This window comes from Ammospiza caudacuta, chromosome 5 (genome assembly GCF_027887145.1).
Source record: "Ammospiza caudacuta isolate bAmmCau1 chromosome 5, bAmmCau1.pri, whole genome shotgun sequence".
Taxonomy (NCBI): Eukaryota; Metazoa; Chordata; class Aves; order Passeriformes; family Passerellidae; genus Ammospiza; species Ammospiza caudacuta.
Genome location: NC_080597.1, coordinates 25,862,969 through 25,882,331, shown reverse-complemented (window position 1 = coordinate 25,882,331; position 19,363 = coordinate 25,862,969). Strand labels below are relative to the sequence as shown.

The 19,363-nt window shown below is 43.9% G+C and overlaps 1 protein-coding gene across 1 annotated transcript in view; it reads left to right on the top strand.

Moving 5' to 3' along the window:
- Positions 1-16,453: 16,453 nt before the first annotated feature.
- Positions 16,454-19,363, top strand: part of SYN3 (synapsin III) — a 185,078-nt gene continuing 182,168 nt past the window's right edge. The window contains exon 1 of the mRNA XM_058805619.1: positions 16,454-16,568. The gene's annotated coding sequence lies outside the window, so the exon portion shown is untranslated. The remainder of the gene's footprint in view (positions 16,569-19,363) is intronic.

Genomic DNA, 19,363 nt, shown 5'->3' with positions numbered 1-19,363 from the left:
GCTGAGAGCACTGCAAATCAAATGACTAATATGTTTTCACACACAACTCTTACCCTGAATGGCAGAATGACATTACATGGCAGGAACTGTTCATGAAAGAACATTGTGTGATACAAAGAGAAGCAAGTGCTTGGTGTGTTCTGCTAGGCCCAGCTTGGACTGCATCCACACAACAAAGTCAGTCCAAAGACTTGAGGGATAGTAAGATTTGAAGTGCTGTCACCTTCATGCCCGGAAGCTTGGCTTGGGGAAACCTTGGCATTTGGCATCAGGCAGGAAGCTGGTTGGATGAACAATGTCAGATGATTCATGACAAACAGAATATCTATTTCATCAACCACTAATGAGACTTCTAAAGATCCCTGGCCATTGCCATGAGCCAAGATAAACATTTGGTAGCCTTCAAGCTATCAATATTAAGGACACAGTGAGTGAGAGCCACTGTGGCTGTGCTCAGGGCTCTGCTACCCAAGGAGTGTGCACAACACCTAAGGAAGAAAAAATGTTCATTGTGAGAGGTGGGTGGGATGGAAGCACAGTTCCTCAGGAAGACAGCTACAGTACTTCAAAAACTGCTTGGAAAAGGAGACTAACCAGCAGACTGGGCTGCAGGATCTGGGTTCAGTCATTCACAGGATCAAACATCTGTGTTGCTGTGGGTAATATCTGTGTTTAGCCTGCCCTTTCTTCTGTTAGACTCTGCTTTGCTTTGTTTGTTTCTCTGTTCATCTTAGTGCCTGGGGGAGGCAGGAACTGGGACAATTTCTTGTGGTCATTTCAAAGGCCTTTTTCATGCTGGGTAAAGGGTGGTGGTGGTATTGCTGGCACAGGAAACATGGTGTTCAGTAAAAATAAATTGTGATTTGGCCCCTCACCTCTGTCCATCTGACTTGTCCATGCCTGCTTGCCAGCAGGCAGAAACCTGGAACCTCAGAGCTGTCAAGAAATTCCCCCACTTGCACATCCTCGAGAGATCAATAGAGCCTCCACATAAAGCAATTACAGCAAATTTGAAGAAAAACTCTGACAGTGAGTCAACAACAGTTGGGAGTGGAGGAGGAGGAAATCCAAGTTATAAAACTACAAGGAGGGGGTGGCATTGGGTTGCCTTCTGGTTTTACAAATAGCAAATGCTGATATGACTTGAAAGCTTTGTTTTGGGTATTAATGCGACTGGGCTTGGATGCTTGAATAACCTTTTAACAAGTGTTTCATAATGGTTTTCCAAGAGCCTGCTTGTCGTTTTCTCGGCTGTTTAGGTGGCCTGGAAAGGCCCAGGGATGGCCTTGAAGAGCCGACGCTTCAAAGGACGAGAAGAGACTTCTGATCTTGTCTCGGTCTCGGTGTTTATTAATTGTTTATCTAAAAGATTTTCTTTCAGCCCGACAGAGGTCTGCACAGCAAGCCAGCCATGGGCACACTGCGAGCCCCCGGGGCGGTCACTTATCTTTATACCTGAAGTTACGTATACAATATTTATAATTTTTCCCCAATACCTTCTACCCTTATTAACCGGTGCACTTCTAGTAATAACCAATCCCAAAGTGCCACCATCACCACAGAAGATGGAGGCCAAGAAGAAGAAGAAGAAGAACAGGACACGCCCCAATTCCTCCATCTTACTTCTTTAGACCCCCCTGTACCAAAATCCTAAACCCTGTGTTTTACACTCTAATTAACTTATCCCTTCACCATTCACCCAGTGAATTCCTCCTATCCTCATACAGGTGTCGTGTGCTGTGTAGGATCAAAGTCCAGCCACCAGACACTTCTGGCAACATTCCAGGACTCCCGAGCCCCCCAAGGGTGGTCTCGGCCACTCTGCACCTCCGTCCTGAGGTGCTGAGATCCCACACCTGCTCTGTAAACATAACTTGAAACTGCTCAGAGGAGCCTCCTGGTTGACTCTGAAAGCTGTTGATAGTCTTCCATGTCTTTATTGAAGTAAATATCCTTACATGAGGCCAGGCTTTATGTTTACAAGAGTCCTGCACAAAAAACCTTCTTCTCATTATCCCATGGCTAAATTCCCAGTTCAACAAAACAGTTACACACTGAGGCATTTGGCCAGATCTCAACTTAAACTGGGCTGGAAGGGCATGAGTTTAAAGCAGTTAAGAAAGAAATCATGCAGCTTTGGGCTCAGGGGATTGAACTTCTCATTGATTGATTGTTTGACCATTATATGATTTATAAAAACACGGCTGAGATGAGTCCATGCTTCCCTGTAGAGTTGTGAAGGATTATTCAGTTTGCCTTGCTTACAGTTCCTCTCTTTGAGTGCCCTTGATCTGGTTTCTTGTGTGACAAGGAAATTTATTGACTTGCTTCATGGCAAAAGCCACATGGCAGGGGCCAGTTAAAGAGAAGTTGATTAGAAGGTGCATTTATGGATCCTGTCCAATTTGAGGTATGCTACAATTATTGCCACAGTAGTCTAAGTTTTGTAGTGATTAAGAAGCCATCCCAGAAGGGAGGTACATACATACAATGAAACCAGAGAATGTTCTAATTCTTCCTGTTTGTCATCAAACTGCCAAAGCTTTTGTCTCTGAGACATATAATGAAAGCACATGCCTTAAGTTGCCTTTGTCTGTGTTACCTTGACAGTCTATTATCATTGATGACAAATGGAAGCAAAATGGCCTTTGCATTAGTAAGAGATTAAATTACATTTTTTCTGATGTCTGAAGATAATACCTTATAGTGCTTTGCCACATGAAGGTTTTTTCCCCTCCTTCCTCTTTGGTGGCTTTTTTTCTGTGATACTTCTGTTGATAAACTTGTAAATTTGCTGAATGGAAGCTCACTGGCTCCTGCTGCTCATTCTCCTGATATAAAATTGAGGAGTTTTTGCTTTAGTGTGATAAACATCGGGCAGATTCTCTCTCACCAGCCTTCTCCCACTGCAGCTCCATTGATTTAAAACTCAGTAGTTACCTTAATTTAGAGCATGAGAGAAGCTTTTGAAACTACAAATTAAAATCTGGATTTGGTTGACTTCTCCATTCTTTCTGAATAGCTGTTTTCAGTTGCATATAGTTTTCTGCAAGGTCATTTCAGTTCAGGCTTTCTGAAAAACAGCAAAATCTCTTCAAGTCTGGAAGTACTTGTATAGCAGTCAAAGACAGCATTGTTGTTTCAGTTAAAAAAGCCCAGACCCCACTGGCCTTTACCAATGACTTCTCTGTCCTGTTCTTGAGGTACCCATGGAATGTCACTATGAATCAAAAGGTGACTGCACTTTGTTATTGCTACAATCTCTACCAGGCAAAATTTAGGTTGAAAGACTTCATGTAAAGCATGGCTGTTCTTTATCCATGAGGCAACAACAATTGCTTTGCTGTTAGGTCCTAGTGGTGTTCTGTCAGCTAGAGCTGGTCAGACTGCAAGAGCTGGGAAAATATATGTGTATTCTCATCAGCATTTTATTTTGGTCACGGTGGTAACTGCAACAGAAGCTTTATCAATGATAGTTGCAGCTGCATTCCAGTGGCAACAATCTGGCACGCTGATGAAAAGGTCACTTGGGCCAGCACACCTGAGACAGCTGTGTAGGTATTTGAGGCACAGTTGCACCCAGTTTAATAAATTGGCATGTCCAAGAATTTCCCTGGGTACTGAGGCCAACTGTCATGGAGTGGCCTAATTCTGTGACAGTAAATACTGCTGGACTACAAACCAGCATGGCTTGTACAATCTGCCTTCTGGGAACACTCCCAGCAATGCCCTCATCACAGAACCAGGTGCAGGGTGGCTGGTGAGTATCCCAGCACAGTTTGCAGGCAAGCTGGATGTACAAATGTCCTCCCCTCAGGTCAGAAAGATCCTGCCCGTGCCCCACTTACTCCATCACAACTGACCTGCTCAGATTATGGAACACCTGCACAGGGTGACCGACGCTTCCAGTGCAGATGTGGAAACAGGGATCCCAAATGTTTGTGACTACTGAACTGCAGCTACTCCTTGAGATGAAAAAAATCTGCGAGAAATGAGAAATTGAGAAATGTTGCACTGTGAATTGTTTCCTCAGCTAAATTAAAATTTTAAAACGAGAGAAGGAAAAGGCATGATGTGATGTAACTGACATAAATACACACTGAGAACTGAGTGGTGTTTCCCAAAATATATCATGCTTGAAAGAAAAACAGAGAATAGGGGGCTGCTAGGGACCAGGCTCTGGAATATCTTGCTTTCTTGTGCAGTTGGTGTTGTTCCCTCTTTGCGTGACAAAGCCTCATGTCTGTATGAGCGAGTGAGAGATCCACTCCCCCTGCCATCTGCTCTCCTGCCTGAATAATTAGAAGGAGGAAACAGGCCCAGCTCGGGAAGAGAGGGAAGAAGAGAGCAGGCTAATATGGGGAGAAAAACATCCCATCAAAACTAGCGGCAGGCTGGGAGGAGGGAGGAGGGGGGAGATGAGTTTCCAGCCTTAGGCAAGTGCAGCCTGCAGTGAGTGAGGCTGTTCACAAAACAACCTGCAGCGCTTGGGGAAGGAGAGCTGGGAGGGAAGGGAGCAGCACTCCAGTTCCAGGCAGTGCTGTGCTCACCCACACACTTGGGCGAGCACTGCCGAGGACGCTGGGGCTCTTCAGGCTCTGCCACTGCAGCTCAGGATTGCTCTGTGTGCTCTGCGAGGCATCCTGCACTGGCCAAGCAGGAGGACTGAAGATGTGGTGCCCTTCAGAGCAAACCTGCTCTCAGTATGCCCTGTTTTTACCCTCTGAGTATCTCAGTCTTGCATTTAGTTGATTCACTTCCCTTTTCAGTTAACACTCTAATGTCATCCTTTTTTTCTCAGAGCAAGAGATTTGTATTCCACCTGGTCTGGTGGGATGTCCAGAAACAAGCACCAAAACCATTCTGCACAATGTGACTGTCCAATGTTGACTGTTCACACAGAGGGCAATATTAGGAGCATTGCAGGACATCTGAGCTTCCTCCTGTAGCTCTGCTTTAGGTTCTGTGGGTTCACATCTAAATGATTAATCTTTATCACCTGCATCTCTTAATGTAAAACCGTATTTCTTTTGAGGAAACTAGAACTACAGAAATGCAAGAAAGAACACAGATATTCTTCTGGTGCTTCCGATGAAAAGATTTGCAGACCATCTTACAGGAAACTAAAGAAGGCAATCACTATTCTAACTGTGGATTCTGCAAAATTCTTCATTGCTAGCTTACACTGCAAGTATATAGTCAGGAATTTCATAGCCCAAACTCAGAATTATGGCTTCTCCCCGGTAACCTTTAAATGACAATGTGAGGAGTAGCACGGAGTGAGTTCTTCCTGGTCATCAGCCAGGACAGGGCACAGCCACCAATGCTTGTCAGTGCCACTGTATATGGCGCATCATGTGTGAGGGACAGACCATGCCATGTCCTCTGGTCTCAGAGCTGTGGCAGCAGGCCATGAATGCAAGACTGAAGATGTACAGCCATGGGCAACATTGTCATTATCTCTTGTCTGAGTGGAGATCTTTGGGATGTTTGGATGTGCAGGATGCTGTTCCCTGCTGCTTTGCCCCTAGGAGGTATTCCACTGCAAGAGAAGAACCTCAACTCCACCTGTGCATGCACAGGCAAACAAATGCTTGTGTTCACTTTTCAGCCTGTAAAAATTTTCACCACTTCCCTCTGTCATGTACCTTCAGTATTTAAGCACACACATCTCCTGCCCATGCATGTGCACACAGTTTTACAACATACCCTTTGAGAGCCTTGCTTCAGGGGAAAATGTTTCATTGGGCTTGGTTTTTTTGTTTTTTGGGTTTTTTAATTTTTTAATCACCCTCTTGATGGCAAAATTTCCTCCAAGACTGCAGCTGCCCTTTTCATGTGTGACATACCTTTCTAGGAACCAGTTGTGCAGTTCTGTATATCTGTCCACTCTTGCTAGCCGTGGTTGGTCTTGTCTTTATTTTTATTTAATTCCCTTTGTGTAAGGTTAGAGCAGGTTTTTTTTACCAAAAGAAAAGACTTCTAGGAGTTGCCTCAATATAATTCCTTTCTTCTGCAATAACAAACTCCAGCTGCATTTCTTATATTTATGTTTGGTAGTAATGGGGCCCATTTTGGCTATCACTAAACAGAATGTACATATTTTATCTTCTCTCTCGCCTTTACCTCACCCTTGTGGTTTCTGCTGATTATTTGAACTTTTATTTCATGCAGTAATTAATGTGCTGTAATAAATTAATTCTTGGCTTTCTTTCTTCCTTCATTAATGCAGGAAATGCTTTGTAGTTCAAAGAGGTTATGTGTCTGCCAGATTTCACACAACTCATTAAAAAGGAGCTTTAAATACTGCAAACAAATCAACTCTCAACTCACACAACATGGAAGGCATATGGAAAAGCATGGTGGTTCTACTTTCATATGAATCTCTCCCTTTTGCAGAGGTAAGATTATATTTTTCCTAACTGACATTCTCAGAATTTAACTTTTTCTTAATTTTTTTACTTGTGATGTACATATTGGAATCAGAGATCTGCAGTACATAATCTTTGTTTAGTGACAACAGTGATCTTGTATTTCAGAAGTCCTTAAAATGTAGAGGCTTCATCCACCCACAGTAGTTCCTGTTGATCTTTTTAGCTTTTACTACAGTAAAAGATCCTTGAGTGTTTTCCTTCTCTCTTTAATAAGAACAGACAGAAGACTTCTCTGAGGTTCTGTGGCTGTTGAATTTCACACATTGCTTAATTTGGGTAAACAGACCCTGTGGAGAAGAAGTCCCAGCACTAATAAATTGGTGCAGCTCTTTTCTGAAATAGAAATCTCTCTGTTTTACTGGTACTGCTTAGCATGTAGTTGCACTGGGAGGATATTGCAAGGTGTTTCTGATCTTCTGCTCCAATGCTGACTTACAGAATGAGCAGCAATTCCCCAGCAATATACAAAAACAAAGCTCAGGTGCTACAGCTACAACATTTGGGGTTCTCAGTGTTGTCTTTCCTTCTCTGTGGGGCTCGTTAGAATCTACTGGAGAAAAGAGGCTTGTGTGGAAAACAGCATTTGACTGAAATGTCTAAAGGCATCTGGGAAAGAGTCCTGGGTCTGGAAGGTATAGAAATCTTTAGCCTGTCCAGATACATTCAATCTGAATGCATAAAGAACTGGAGAGAGAAGTATATCTAAGATATAAATTTAAAAACCATGAAAATGAGAAGACATTCATCTTTTTATCATTGTGTCATAAAGGCAGGCAGTCAATTAAGCAGCAGCAGAAGTAGATACAATTAAGAAATAGGGAAGACCCCATGGTAGAGACCTGTGCGAAGTCTGACTGAGCTGTAGACATGAAAGTCTTCTCCTGTTCAGGAGCCAGGATTACTGTGTGATTCTGCTTAAGAGTATTTGCAGGACAGCACCCATGAAAACCAGTGAAAAGGGATGAGTTATCATCACCCCTCACTCACAGGCTTTATAGACGCCACATATAACTAATTTTTTCTACTGAGGCTGTAGACAATATTAATTTGCACCACAGTCCCCAAGGCCAGAGCTGCTGCCTTATGAGAACATGGAAGTGCACTTGCACAGCCCAGAGCACTGTGCTGCAAACACAGGGCTGGGGCTGCAGCAGCACCAGAACCAGCAGCACCAGAATCTGAATTGCACCAGTGTGCTCTTCTGTCCAAGGGGACTGGCCCTGCTCCTCATACAATAGCTCAACTGGAATGAGATACAAACCTGAAGGCCTCCTCACAAGGTGCTGGGTGCTTCAAAGACATGTCCTAAGAAATGTGAAGGAAAACTGACTTAGCCAATCCCAGAAAAATTATCTTTAATGAAGAACATGTTATTTCCCAAATAACTGTGAGGTCACACTATTTATAATACCCTGGGGGAGACACCAAAGGTACTGAAAGGGAATAGTGGAATCAGTGCTGTTCTGCTGTGTTGTTTGGTCCTAGCCATTCTGTCTGCTGCTGTAGCATACACCCAGCTCTCTCAAATTCCTTTCAGCCTGCTATCAGTGTCTCCTTCTCCTTTAACATGCTCAGAGGAAGACATTTAACCACCAGCATTGAGAAATGTGTTCATATTTTTACTCTCATTATCAGTCAGCAAGTAATTCTAAATTGTAACTTTTCTGTTAACGATTTCTGTGCTTAATTTTGAAACCCTTGGAGTATTTGATTCCCAGACCCCTCTTTTAAATGCAGCTGTTTCTTGCCCACTGCAGACTGCTATTGGAAATGCTCCCTTAGGATATCTGCACCTTTGGAAGAATTTATTCCCTCACCTTTCTTCCTCACTGAACAAGTCTTTAACCACTTCAAACAAGAGGAGTCTGCATGGCTACACCACATTCCTTCCACTTCACCTCCTTGCCACTCTACTTGTTCACCATCCCCTCTCTTCACAATTCCCTCCCCTGCCCCCTTGTACTCCCCCTCCTCATTCCTCTTGCCTCAGCCTGCCCATTGTCCCCCTGGGGTTTGGGACAAGGTGAAATCTGCCCCATTCCAGAGCCCAGCTGGGCCAGCAGGGCTGAGGCTGCTGCACAGCACTGCACAGTATGGAGCACTGCAGAAAAATGTGTCCGGGCAATCCTGCTTATCCCATTCTTTTCACAAAATCCTTTCAAACCCTTTTTTCTTATTCAAGACATTTCTCTCTAGAGCCAGCAAAAGGATAGACCATTTCAAAAAACAGCAAGGTTTGCTTGCCAGTAGTCATAATCCCATCCCTACCCTTCTCTGAGTAATAGCAGCGACCTTGAGATTAAAAAGGTGAAATTAATACCTCATTAGAATAGCTGATTTGTTTCCTACCAAATTTGAAAGATTTTTAAAAGGACAAAAAGGTCAACTCAGCAAAAATAAAATTATTCCTAAATCCTAATTTCCTTTCCTTAGTCACTCTAAACTTAATTTTTCCACTCCAAAAACTGCGAATGCACTTTTGAGATTTTTGTCATAGAGTACTGCTTTGTATTTCAAACCTCAGCAGAAAAGACAGCAAGACAAAATTTGACCTTGGATATGACAGGAAAAAGCAAAAAAACAATCAGGAAAAAATTAACTGTCTGCATTGGACTGCTGGAGGACTGGAGGAGAAATCTGCTTCTAGGCTGGATGCAGTTGTTTAAGAAAATCTCAAAGAAGAACAACAGGACTCAGAATTGGAGCTTTGCAGTTGTGAAATTATTTCATTGCTAGTCAAACTCAACCTTGGTTGAGGTGTAGGTGCGGGAGGAAGAGCACTTCTTTCCACTGAGAGCAAAATGTGAGTTTGTTCAGGGGCTGGCCATCTAGATCACTACTAATTAATGCTTGTGTGCTGTACACAAATAGCAGATGGGCTCAAAAGGGCTGGGAGGGAAGAGTTCTGGGGGAAACTGTAGAAATTCCTGAAATTTTTGGGATATGTGGTAAAGTGGCTGTGTGAACTAAGACTGTGGAGTCTGTAGGGAACGCTGTTAGGTTCAATGGCCTCAAGGTACAGCGTTTATCAGTTTAGGCAGCACAATAGAAAATAGAAATGGAAAACTTTGCTTAGAAAAAGTGGCTCTTCTGGCATGATATATGGAGTTTGGATATAAACCAGATTTTGGGGTGGCTTAATAAGTCTCAAAAATATGCCTGAAATACTGAAAAGCCTCGAGAATTCAGTAAATTAAAATGAAAAGTGATATTGAAGATGGTGAAATGGAAAATTTCTTCTCTTCTCTTCTCTTCTCTTCTCTTCTCTTCTCTTCTCTTCTCTTCTCTTCTCTTCTCTTCTCTTTCTTGCTGGATTCAGTCATAGAGGATAAAACTTTGCCAAATAAGCTAGTTTTGAAAGTTAAGTCATAGATGTGTTTATCTAATCTTCCAGGTATTTTTTAATCTGACTTTATACCTCTGGTTCATTCATGCCATCGTTTTTTAAACTAAATTACATTTTGAAATACTGATGGTTCCAACCATCAGATTCCCAAGGGGCAGTTATTCATAGATTTGAGATTTATCCCTCAATTTTAAGAAAGCCAGATAAACTTGGGAGAATGAGACAGCCTCTCTCCCACCAAGTTGGCCAAGGGACTTCATGGATACCAGTACAGGGCTTTCTGTTTCACTTTCTAGTGGCTGATCTCAGTCCTCTTCCATAAGTCTCTGAGCTTTTATGAGCAAGCACATTTCTGGTCAAAAAATGTTGTGTTTCTCTTGCATTAACCCTATGGGCACACTGTTAAGTGCTGCAAACACATGGCTCTGGCCAGCTACAGCAGTGATCCTCAGCTGAATGGGATGTCTGCTATTGGAAATGTCCTGCTGCACAGGCTGGCAGCTTCTGTGCCTCAGCTCCTTAAACTGTTGGTCTGTGGAATTGATGGGAAGTAGCTGAGCCACAGAAAAATCTCAGAAGCAGCTTTGTATCTGTGAAGGCATTTGTTTTGGAAATCATGGATACACATCACTTGCCCCACAGCCAGTGTTCATGCAAAGCAAGGTCTCGCAGTGAGGTGTTGCCTCCAAAGCCAAGGCCACTTAGCCCTGGAGCATTTTCTAGGAGAGAAAACCCAAACCCATGCAGTGTCCCACAAGGTGGTTTCCTCTAGCGTGCTCTCTGGTCCTTTTGTAGTTGCCTGGCAACCAGGGAAGGGAGGAGGAGGAGGAGAAGGATGTGAGAGCATGGAGGCATCTGAAGAAGCAGATTATTTGTAGCAAACCAGTCAGCAAACATTATTAGTAAAACATCATTATCTGCAGCAAATCAGCTCTTGGTTCCCTTGAGCTACTTAGGTCATTCCTGGCCCTCCTCAGATGGCTGTCTGCCAAAGGTGAGGACCATGATTCTGCTGTAATTTTACAAGAGTTTCTGCCTAGTGTGAATGCTTTGGCAGTGCCAGAACTCTTCTTCTGCAGTGGGAACTTACCTTTTCTGAGGTAAGAAATGAGCTTTGATCATTGCCCAGAGCTCCCCTGTGTTATGTTAGGTATGCTGTGACTGAGCAGGGCCCCTTAGCTAAAAGGAAGCCAAAGATGAGTTCAGCTCAGCTGTCCCTTCTGAACATGATATTTAACCTCAGATCTTGTATATTATACTTTCCATAATTGTCAAAGGGGCTAGAAACTCTAAAAGGTGAAGTAGGTTTTTCTAATCCAAGAAAGTAAAGAAACAGAAAGGTATAAATTTTCATTTCCAATTAAATATCCAAACAACAAATCCAGTGTAGGATTTGTTGTTTGGATGAAAACACACTTAGATGAAGCAGGAATGTGGGAGAAAGAAGTCAAACCTGTGCTCTGTGAGCTACAAGCCAGAGTGTCACATTCTCATGGGTGTCTTGGCCATTGGTCATCCATTCTATATTTGGCCTAATGTTGCAGGGTGTCCAGAGTGGAGAATAATTTCTGTAGGAGGTGTAATGATAGTCTCTGCTCTGAATAGCTGACAAAATCTTGGTGCAGTTACTTTCTGTGCTGGGGAGAATCCAGAGGTGAGTCTCCTGTTGGCTTTGTTCAGGTTTGGGCCCTTTGTTTCCTACATCCTAAATGGGTGCTATAACCTTTGGCATATTGCCTATGCTGCCATGGAGTTAGGGCAGGTCTCTCTCTTTTCTGATCTTTGGGAGGGGAAAATCCATACCATCAGTGAACAGGAACACTATTTTTGCCTTGGAAAACAGCCTAGAAATGATGCTTTGCAAAGCATGGCACAGGACTTAGTGAAAATGTGATGTATTTTTAAAGATGATTAAAGCTATTAAATAGATTTGTACTCACAGAGCCTCATCGAAAAAAATTGTATTTGTGCTTTCTTGTGTAAGAATAGCAGAGTGGGATAAAACATGGCTTTTAAAGGCCTCATTGCTATTGTCTTTGAGATAGCAAGAAGTCACTGCAATGAATAAGCTAATTACAGAAACATTTTAGTGAGTCATGGAATCATAGGATCATTTGGGTTTGAAAAGGCCTCTAGGATCAATTCCAACCATTAGCCTAACACTGCCAAGTCTACCATTGAACTGTGTCCCTAAGAACCACATGTACATGTATTTTAAATACCTCCAGGGGTGGTGACTCTATCACTTCCTTGGGCAGTGTGTTCCAATGCTTGACAACCCTTTCAGTGAGGATTTTTTTTCCTAATATCCAATCTAAAGCTCCTCTCGTGCATGCAACTTGAGCTAGTTTCCTTTTGTGCTATTGAGACACTTGTGAGTAGGGACCAGCCCCCTTTCAGGTGCTTGTGGAGAGTGATGAGGTCTCCCTTGAGCCGCTTTCCTCCAGGCAAAGCAACCCCAGCTCCCTCAGCTGCTCCTCACCTTTACTCACTGAAGTAAGTAAAGAATACCAGTAGAAAAATAGTTCGCTTTTTTCCCCCTAGATGGAGAGATGATACCTAGAAGTTCTTGAAAAGTTTGTTTGAATAAGTCACTATTGCTGAAGAATGAAAAACCATTTTAATTAAGGACATGTTTAGGATAATAAAACATGTTTTCAGTGGGATGGTAATATGCTTTTTATAGAGACCCCCATACAGATATGCAGTAGCATTGAAGCCTCAGAATAATGCCTCAATCTGACTAGATAAAAGAAATTCAACTTGTCCCACTTCAGAAAATAACATCCCAGATACTTCTAAGGAGTCATTCCTCTTCTGATATGCATTGCTCTTTTCTTCCTATCTCCCTGTTCTCTGTTCCTCAGGTTCCTCAGATTTATTTCTGCTGTACCTGCCCCTTGAATGCCTCTGCTCTTGCCATCTCACGAGCACATTTGCCAAATTGACATCTGTTAAAGTAGCTGTCACAATATGAAAAAGAAGCTCACATCAACCTGGTCTCTGCCATGTATTGTGGGTCCAAAACAAGCCTGCCTGGCTTGTGTGCAGCCCAGCCTACTCCTGCTGCTACAGTGGGATTACCTAATAAATGTTTTGTGCAAGGCTTTGGCAAAATGGCAGGGAGGGAGCAGGAAAAGGAACAGCCAGTCTCATTTGCAAGTAGATAATGAATTAAAGCCTTGTTTTCTGGTCAGTTATAATCAATTAGGTGTTGGACACTCTCAGCAACTTGTGCATGTGGATACCCCGGCACTGGGAAGAAGACCCCAAGACCAACACTGACTCAAAATGTTGAAATAATGCCACAACATTCCAAGTAAGGCAGACTTCCAATGAATTTTGGAGCTCAAAAGATGAACTGAATATCAGGTATGGGAACACTTGTATAATGAAAATGCATCGTTTTTATAAACAGGGGGATTTTTTCAAAATTTCTTGAACTTGTGGATCTCTGTAGTATGTGTGTTTTTGCTTGGCAAGTATCCTGTTTGGACTGTAATGCTCACTACAATACAATCATTTATCTATCCTTAAATTTCTCAATTGCTTCTGATTTTCATGCTAAACACAGTTCTTCATCTGGAGATGAAAAGAGAGGACAAGAAACTTTTGCAATTTAACTTCATTTGTCCAAGTGCCTAAATTTCCCTAATTTTGGATCTGCTCCCACTTACTGCTGCTACCCTCCAAAAGGGGCTTATGCCCAGTAAGGCATCATTTCAAAGGAGAATACCAAAACTTCCACTAGCAATAAACTGTCTGATCAAAAATAATTATGGGGAAGGAGAGAGCTTCTATGAAAACTACAAAGCTGTCTGGAATTTTTCCAAAATAATGTACTTTGTTTTCAGCCAAGAATACCTCAGCTATTTCAATTGAGAACCAGAAGACTTCACTGAAAATTTTCTATTAAAATAGTGATTTTCTTAGAAGGCACGCAAAGAAAAAATATTCAGCTAAAAGAAAAGAAAAATTAGAAAGAGAGCCAGCTTTGATAGAAAATATTCAACAATCCTACCAAGGATTGAATTCCTTCAGAAGAACTGTAGTGTGGTAGCCTGTCTTCCCTTTGTTTAGTTTGTCAGATTCTCCTGACGCCATTGATCCTGCAGTTTTTTTTCTCTTATTTGCTTTAATTCATTCCTTGGGGTTAGCAAAAGACTTTGCTCAGCTTGTTTCAACTTCCAGAGGGTTTCCACCAGAGGTGGCGAGGACCCTTCTTCCTTCTCTCCCTCTCCCCTGTGGAAGTTGTCTCTCCTTTTAACTGCAGCACAGATTCAGGGTCTGTCTGTCTGTCTGTCTGTCTGTCTCTCCAGTGCCTGCCTGCAGTGACGCCCCTGCCCCTTCCTCTGCCCTGCTGCATATGTGCTGCCCCCTCTGTGACTGCTCTGTGGACCACACAGCTGAGCACCTCACAGCAGAGTGAAAGTCACACTAGTGCTGGGAGGGCTGGTTTGTTCCCTCTTTAGCCAAGCTTTGCTCCCAATTATTAAAGCCTCTGTCAGGGAGGCTTTGATGCTAGGAATTAACTTGAAAGGAATTTGATAACCAAGGGCCATATTCACGATGCAGAGATCTCCACTGAAGGGCTCTTCCCCCCTCCCCAGCATCTCCTGAATTTTGAGTAGATTCCCTAGTTGTCATGGCAACAGCCTAATTTGCTCTCTTTTTGTGGTTTAAGTAAGCATCATGTAAAAGCTCCTCAACAAATGACGCTAAAACATCCTGAGCTTTGGTAGTGACACTGGGCAACTTGCCACATGGCTTAGTTTAATTGCTCTGAAGCTACCACCAAGTGCATAATTCAGGCTTTCCTTTAACACAGGAAAAAAGTTTGGATGGCTTCAAGGGAACGAGGAGGAGGAAAAGAGCAGCTGCCATTCTTCAGAAGTGAAGAAACTGCAGGAACATGAGGGCAGTTTTGTCCCTTTTTGTGGCAAAGACGCCCATAACAGAGAAAGACAAAAACTTAGTTGAGACTGTTACCTTTTCACTCTTTAGATCACTTTGAACTTGGTGAGGAGGGCAGAAGCATCCACTGATCCTGTACTTTGTTCTCCCAGGGAAGGCAGCATGGCTGGATCCTGCTTTGGGACTGAGATGGAGGTAGATGGCCCAGCCATTTAGGAGCTGGCAACCCCCATGCATTGTCCCAACTTCCTGCTAGTCTTTCAATGTGAAGGCAGTGCCTAAGGAAAGGCAGTGCCTTTAGGAAAACTTCTGGTCTGTCACCAATGAACTGCCTTTGTGTCTTTGCTGGTGCTTGGGCTTGACTTCACCCTGGTGTCCCTGCTGCCTCTGGAGGCAGAGCTGAGGCTACCCAGCCCACCAGGCCTGGGAGAGAAGCCAAACCAAGAGCTGGTGTAGGAGTTGCTTGAGTTGCTTTGGGCTCTAGTGCAAATTTGAACCTCTTATCATTGTGATAGTAGATATATAGACTCTACAGAGTAAATATTAGCACATGGAAAGCAGAGTGTAAAGGGTGTTCTTGGACTCTAAGGGAAGAAGAATGACAGCTTCATCCTGCCTGTTAATTTTTCAATAATGGTGGAATGACACATCTCTTTGTTAATACTGTGCACATCAGCATGTATTAGCAGTAGCTTTCAATATTGCTGTGAATGGTCATTAAAAACCCCTGTTGGCTGCTTGGTCTGTTCTGAGAATACCAAAGGGTTGCCCTGCTGAGCTCCTCCACTTCCACTATTCCTCCCATAAAATAAAACTCTTGAGGCAATCAAAGTGGTCTGAGGCTTGATTTAGATAGTGGTGACCCTGTTGAGGGACTCTACAATGGTCTGTAAATCTTCAAACAAAGCCTCAGGAAAAACAGCAGCATTCATTTTGGGACCAACAACTTCTTAGGAAATGCAAGTATAGATAGTTGTCTCTAGAAATTTCTGGTCAGGAAAAAAAAGTGCCAAAACAGAACACTTTAGTCATTTGGTTTGGGGGAAAACTGCCATTTTAGAGTGGGTTTTTTTTATGTGGGGATCCAAACTCCCACAGCAGGCATGTGAAATCACAGTCCCTGGGCAGTGTATCTGTGAACCTTTCTCTCTCAGGAACCATGTGCTTGCATCCTCTGGGTGTCTGAACCTATGGGATAACAGCACAGTTGCTTTACAGAGGATACAGTGATACAAAGCAGACTCTTCCTTTTCCCTGTGATCTGCTTGTCTTGTCACTCCCTTCTCCAGAACAGTTTCATTCTTTTCTCATGTATTGCATTCAGCTAAGAGGCAAAGTGTTTGATGCTCTGCGGTATCGCTTTGCCTGGACAGAAATCTCTGCATCCACTGAGATGGTAGTGACCATTCACAAGGGAAATACTCTATTATGGGCTGAGGAAGGAGGTGCAACAATAAAATGGGAATGCCATGGCTTAGGGGGAGGAGGACAAGAGGGATGGAATGGGGAATACAAGTGGGTAATCTAAGGTCTCCTTTTCAGCAGTGACAGAGAGATTCTGGGTTTTTTTACCCACCTCTCTGATAAAAGCCTGACAGTGGGGGTGAAGTCTGTGACACCAGAGCCTGCACACCCTTGTTGTTTTACTAAATTATTCATTCCTGTTCCTGTGATAATACAGTTATAAGGAGGAGCCTAATTGAATTTACTGCCTGGCATTGGCCAATAGGGTGATAAGGATCTGGCAGAATGGGATGACGGTGAATCCTGCTGGTGTGCTGTGAATGTGAAGCAGGACGGACTGGCAGTTTGTGTGCAGGAGGGAAAAGCAATCGGTCCAGGGCCCCTGGATTAGCAGAATAAGGAAAGGAAAGGTAAGGGAGCGGGTGGGAAAGGGATTTGCCTGAATCATACACTGACCCTGTGCTGAAAGGCTGGTTTTGTTCATAGGAAAGCACTCTGCAGGCAATGTTTTCCTGCAGGGTTTGGAGGGAGCAGGAATGCATGTGGTGGCACTTAGTGCATGTAGCCTGTGCCTTTGTCTTTATACGTGCTGCAGGGCTCTATAACGCTGCATGCTCACCGAGCGTGTCTGTGCAGAGATTCCTGTGGTTTGTGTGGATCCAGCAGCAGTGCACGGAGCCTGTGCAGTATAAATGTAATGAGGAGAGTCCAAAGGGAGGAATTACCTCATGGGCAGAGTGGGGAAAACAGTAGTGCTTTCTGGTTGGATTGAAAATGAAAATGCCGAGGCTCTTAGTGAGCTGCTGGCAAACAAAATAGAGCAAGTGTATGTGCATCTGTCTGTGTATGTACTGGATCTGCAGTGAGATGTTAAAATGAGAAAGAGAAGATCAGACTGGAGCATTAGGTGTCGCAGGTAGAGATAAATTGCAGGCAATCTGAGTAATCAGATTCTCTAACATGGAGAATGCAAGTGAGTACGGAAGTGGATTAATCCTCTCTGCTGAGCTGGCTACACCTGGAAAGAAAGGGGGAGATGGGCTGGGAATCGGGACAGAGAACGTGCCTGGTTAGGGAAACTGATGCTCAAACCATTCTGCCTGCTGTGCCTGCAGCTAAAGTGGTAGCTTATTGAGTTACTTCCACATATTTGTTATTTCCCTTTTAATGATGCAAATGTGAACATCTCTGAGGATCAGGGTAGAGCCCATAAATTGACATCATCTGGAAGAACAGGACTACATCAAGCAAATTAGCCTCTGCCCTTCCTTTTGTTTCACTGCCTTTGATAACAAGTGACTGCCGAACAGACAGGGCAGGTGGGGGAAGATGGATTACAAACGTGGCAAGTGGCATTAAGCCATGCAGACAGCGAGTGTCCTTCGAAGTGATGTTATAATCACACTTCTTCTGCTTACATCTTTGCAAGGGTGTGAGACAAGGCTGTCCTGAATTTGGGGTAAGCTTATTCCGGTCACCACCTGGAGCAGGGGTCACAGGTCATTGTAAGGCACTAAAATTTTTAGCTGCTTCTCATAGGGGTTCACCATCTCATTCTTTTCAAGCTGGAATCCAGAGGAAAGTGTTGCTGAGACTAAGACGTTGCTCACCTGTGGATATCTCATCTCTGTTGGAAACTCATTCTTATGAGGAGTGTGGAGGGAGATATGCTTTTTCTGCTTGTGCAGAAAAAAGCAGCCAGAGGCTGCCTCCAAAAGAGAAGGCAGAAAACCCCATAGGGAGAAGCTGCAAATGCCTTATCTTGGATTAGCCAAACCCTTTTGCCCAAATAGGTTCTCCTTCCTTCCTGACACCAAATTTCTTACATCAGGGGTCAGCTTTCCTCTACCAAGCTTCTTTCTTTTCTGTGGTTTTCTCACATGGCCTGAAGGTTTAGAAAATGACTGATATCCCCATCAGAGAGCACCTCCCTATTCATGTCCACACTCTGCCCATGGCATCTCCTGGAGTCTCTGGGTTGTGCTCCTCTGAGTGGTGAGCTGAGTCTGACCCCCTGTCTCACAGCGTGTGCATGCACCCCAAGCAGGGCCAAGGACACTCACTCGGTAAAAGTATGGAAAGGTTCCACCTTGCAGAGGGTATTTGTATTGGGTGATGAAAAAAAGGAAACATTGCAGATTCCTGTGGGATAGAGGCAGGCTCTCCTCATCTCACCTGGAACGGCTGACTAAAAAATAGATCTAACACAGGGCATATGGTCATAGTTGTGTTTGACATCAGCATTCAGAGCACTCCCAGTAACAGAGTCATTGAAGAAATGAAAAAAACAACCCTGGCCATTTGAGAATAAACTCCCCAGTGTAATAAAATTCTTTCAATTTGCCCCAAAACAGAGGAATAGTTGAATAACTTGCTTATTCACTCACTGTAGAAGGCTGCACAGCTCCCAGGTGCAGAGCAGGAGGTTCACCCTACCAAAAGGTGGGCTGATACTCATTGCTCCTGGAGAGTCCCTCTCTCTGCACATCAGAGGAAGTCCTCTGCTCTTGCTGGGTTTGGGAAGCGCACCTTCCCTGGGAGATGCCCGCAGGGATTTGGCAGGAGGAGCGTCCCCTGAGGCTGCAGCAGCAGCAGCAGCAGCAGCAGCAGCAGCAGCAGCCCGGTGGTGCTGGCAGTCACAGCCGGCTGGGTGCCTGCATTGTTTGCTGCTGCCCTCCGAGTCCACGGGGAGCTCGGAACGGGCACAACGCCAGCAAATCCCCAGGGAAGCTGACGTCATGGCCAATTCACCGGTGCCAGACACTGTGCTGGAAACCTGAGGTCGCTTTGCTGCCATTAATTGCTCAGATGATTAATTCATGCAATGATATCACTTTCTGGGGGGGAGGTTCGGAGGTTGTGTGCTCCAGTAACGAGAGGCAGGATGGGAGGCAAACTCGTGCTCCTGGCTGGTGTTGGCACTAATCAGAACAAACCAGCCACTGCGTGCTCCACATCATCCCTCCTCCCCCAGAAAGGGGACAGCTTTCTTCTTGGGCTTTATAGGGGGGATGAGGGGGTGGTGCCATGGGATGTGTGAGCAAGTGTTCTTATGGGATTTGCAGTATTGCAAATTCTACACCACAGGACTGAACCATAATGCCCCTTAACTTTCACAGCTACTCTGCAACACAGATTTTTGTTTTAATTGTTTTCATGTTAACTACTTTATTTATGCCATTTACATTGCACTTTCCAACAAGAA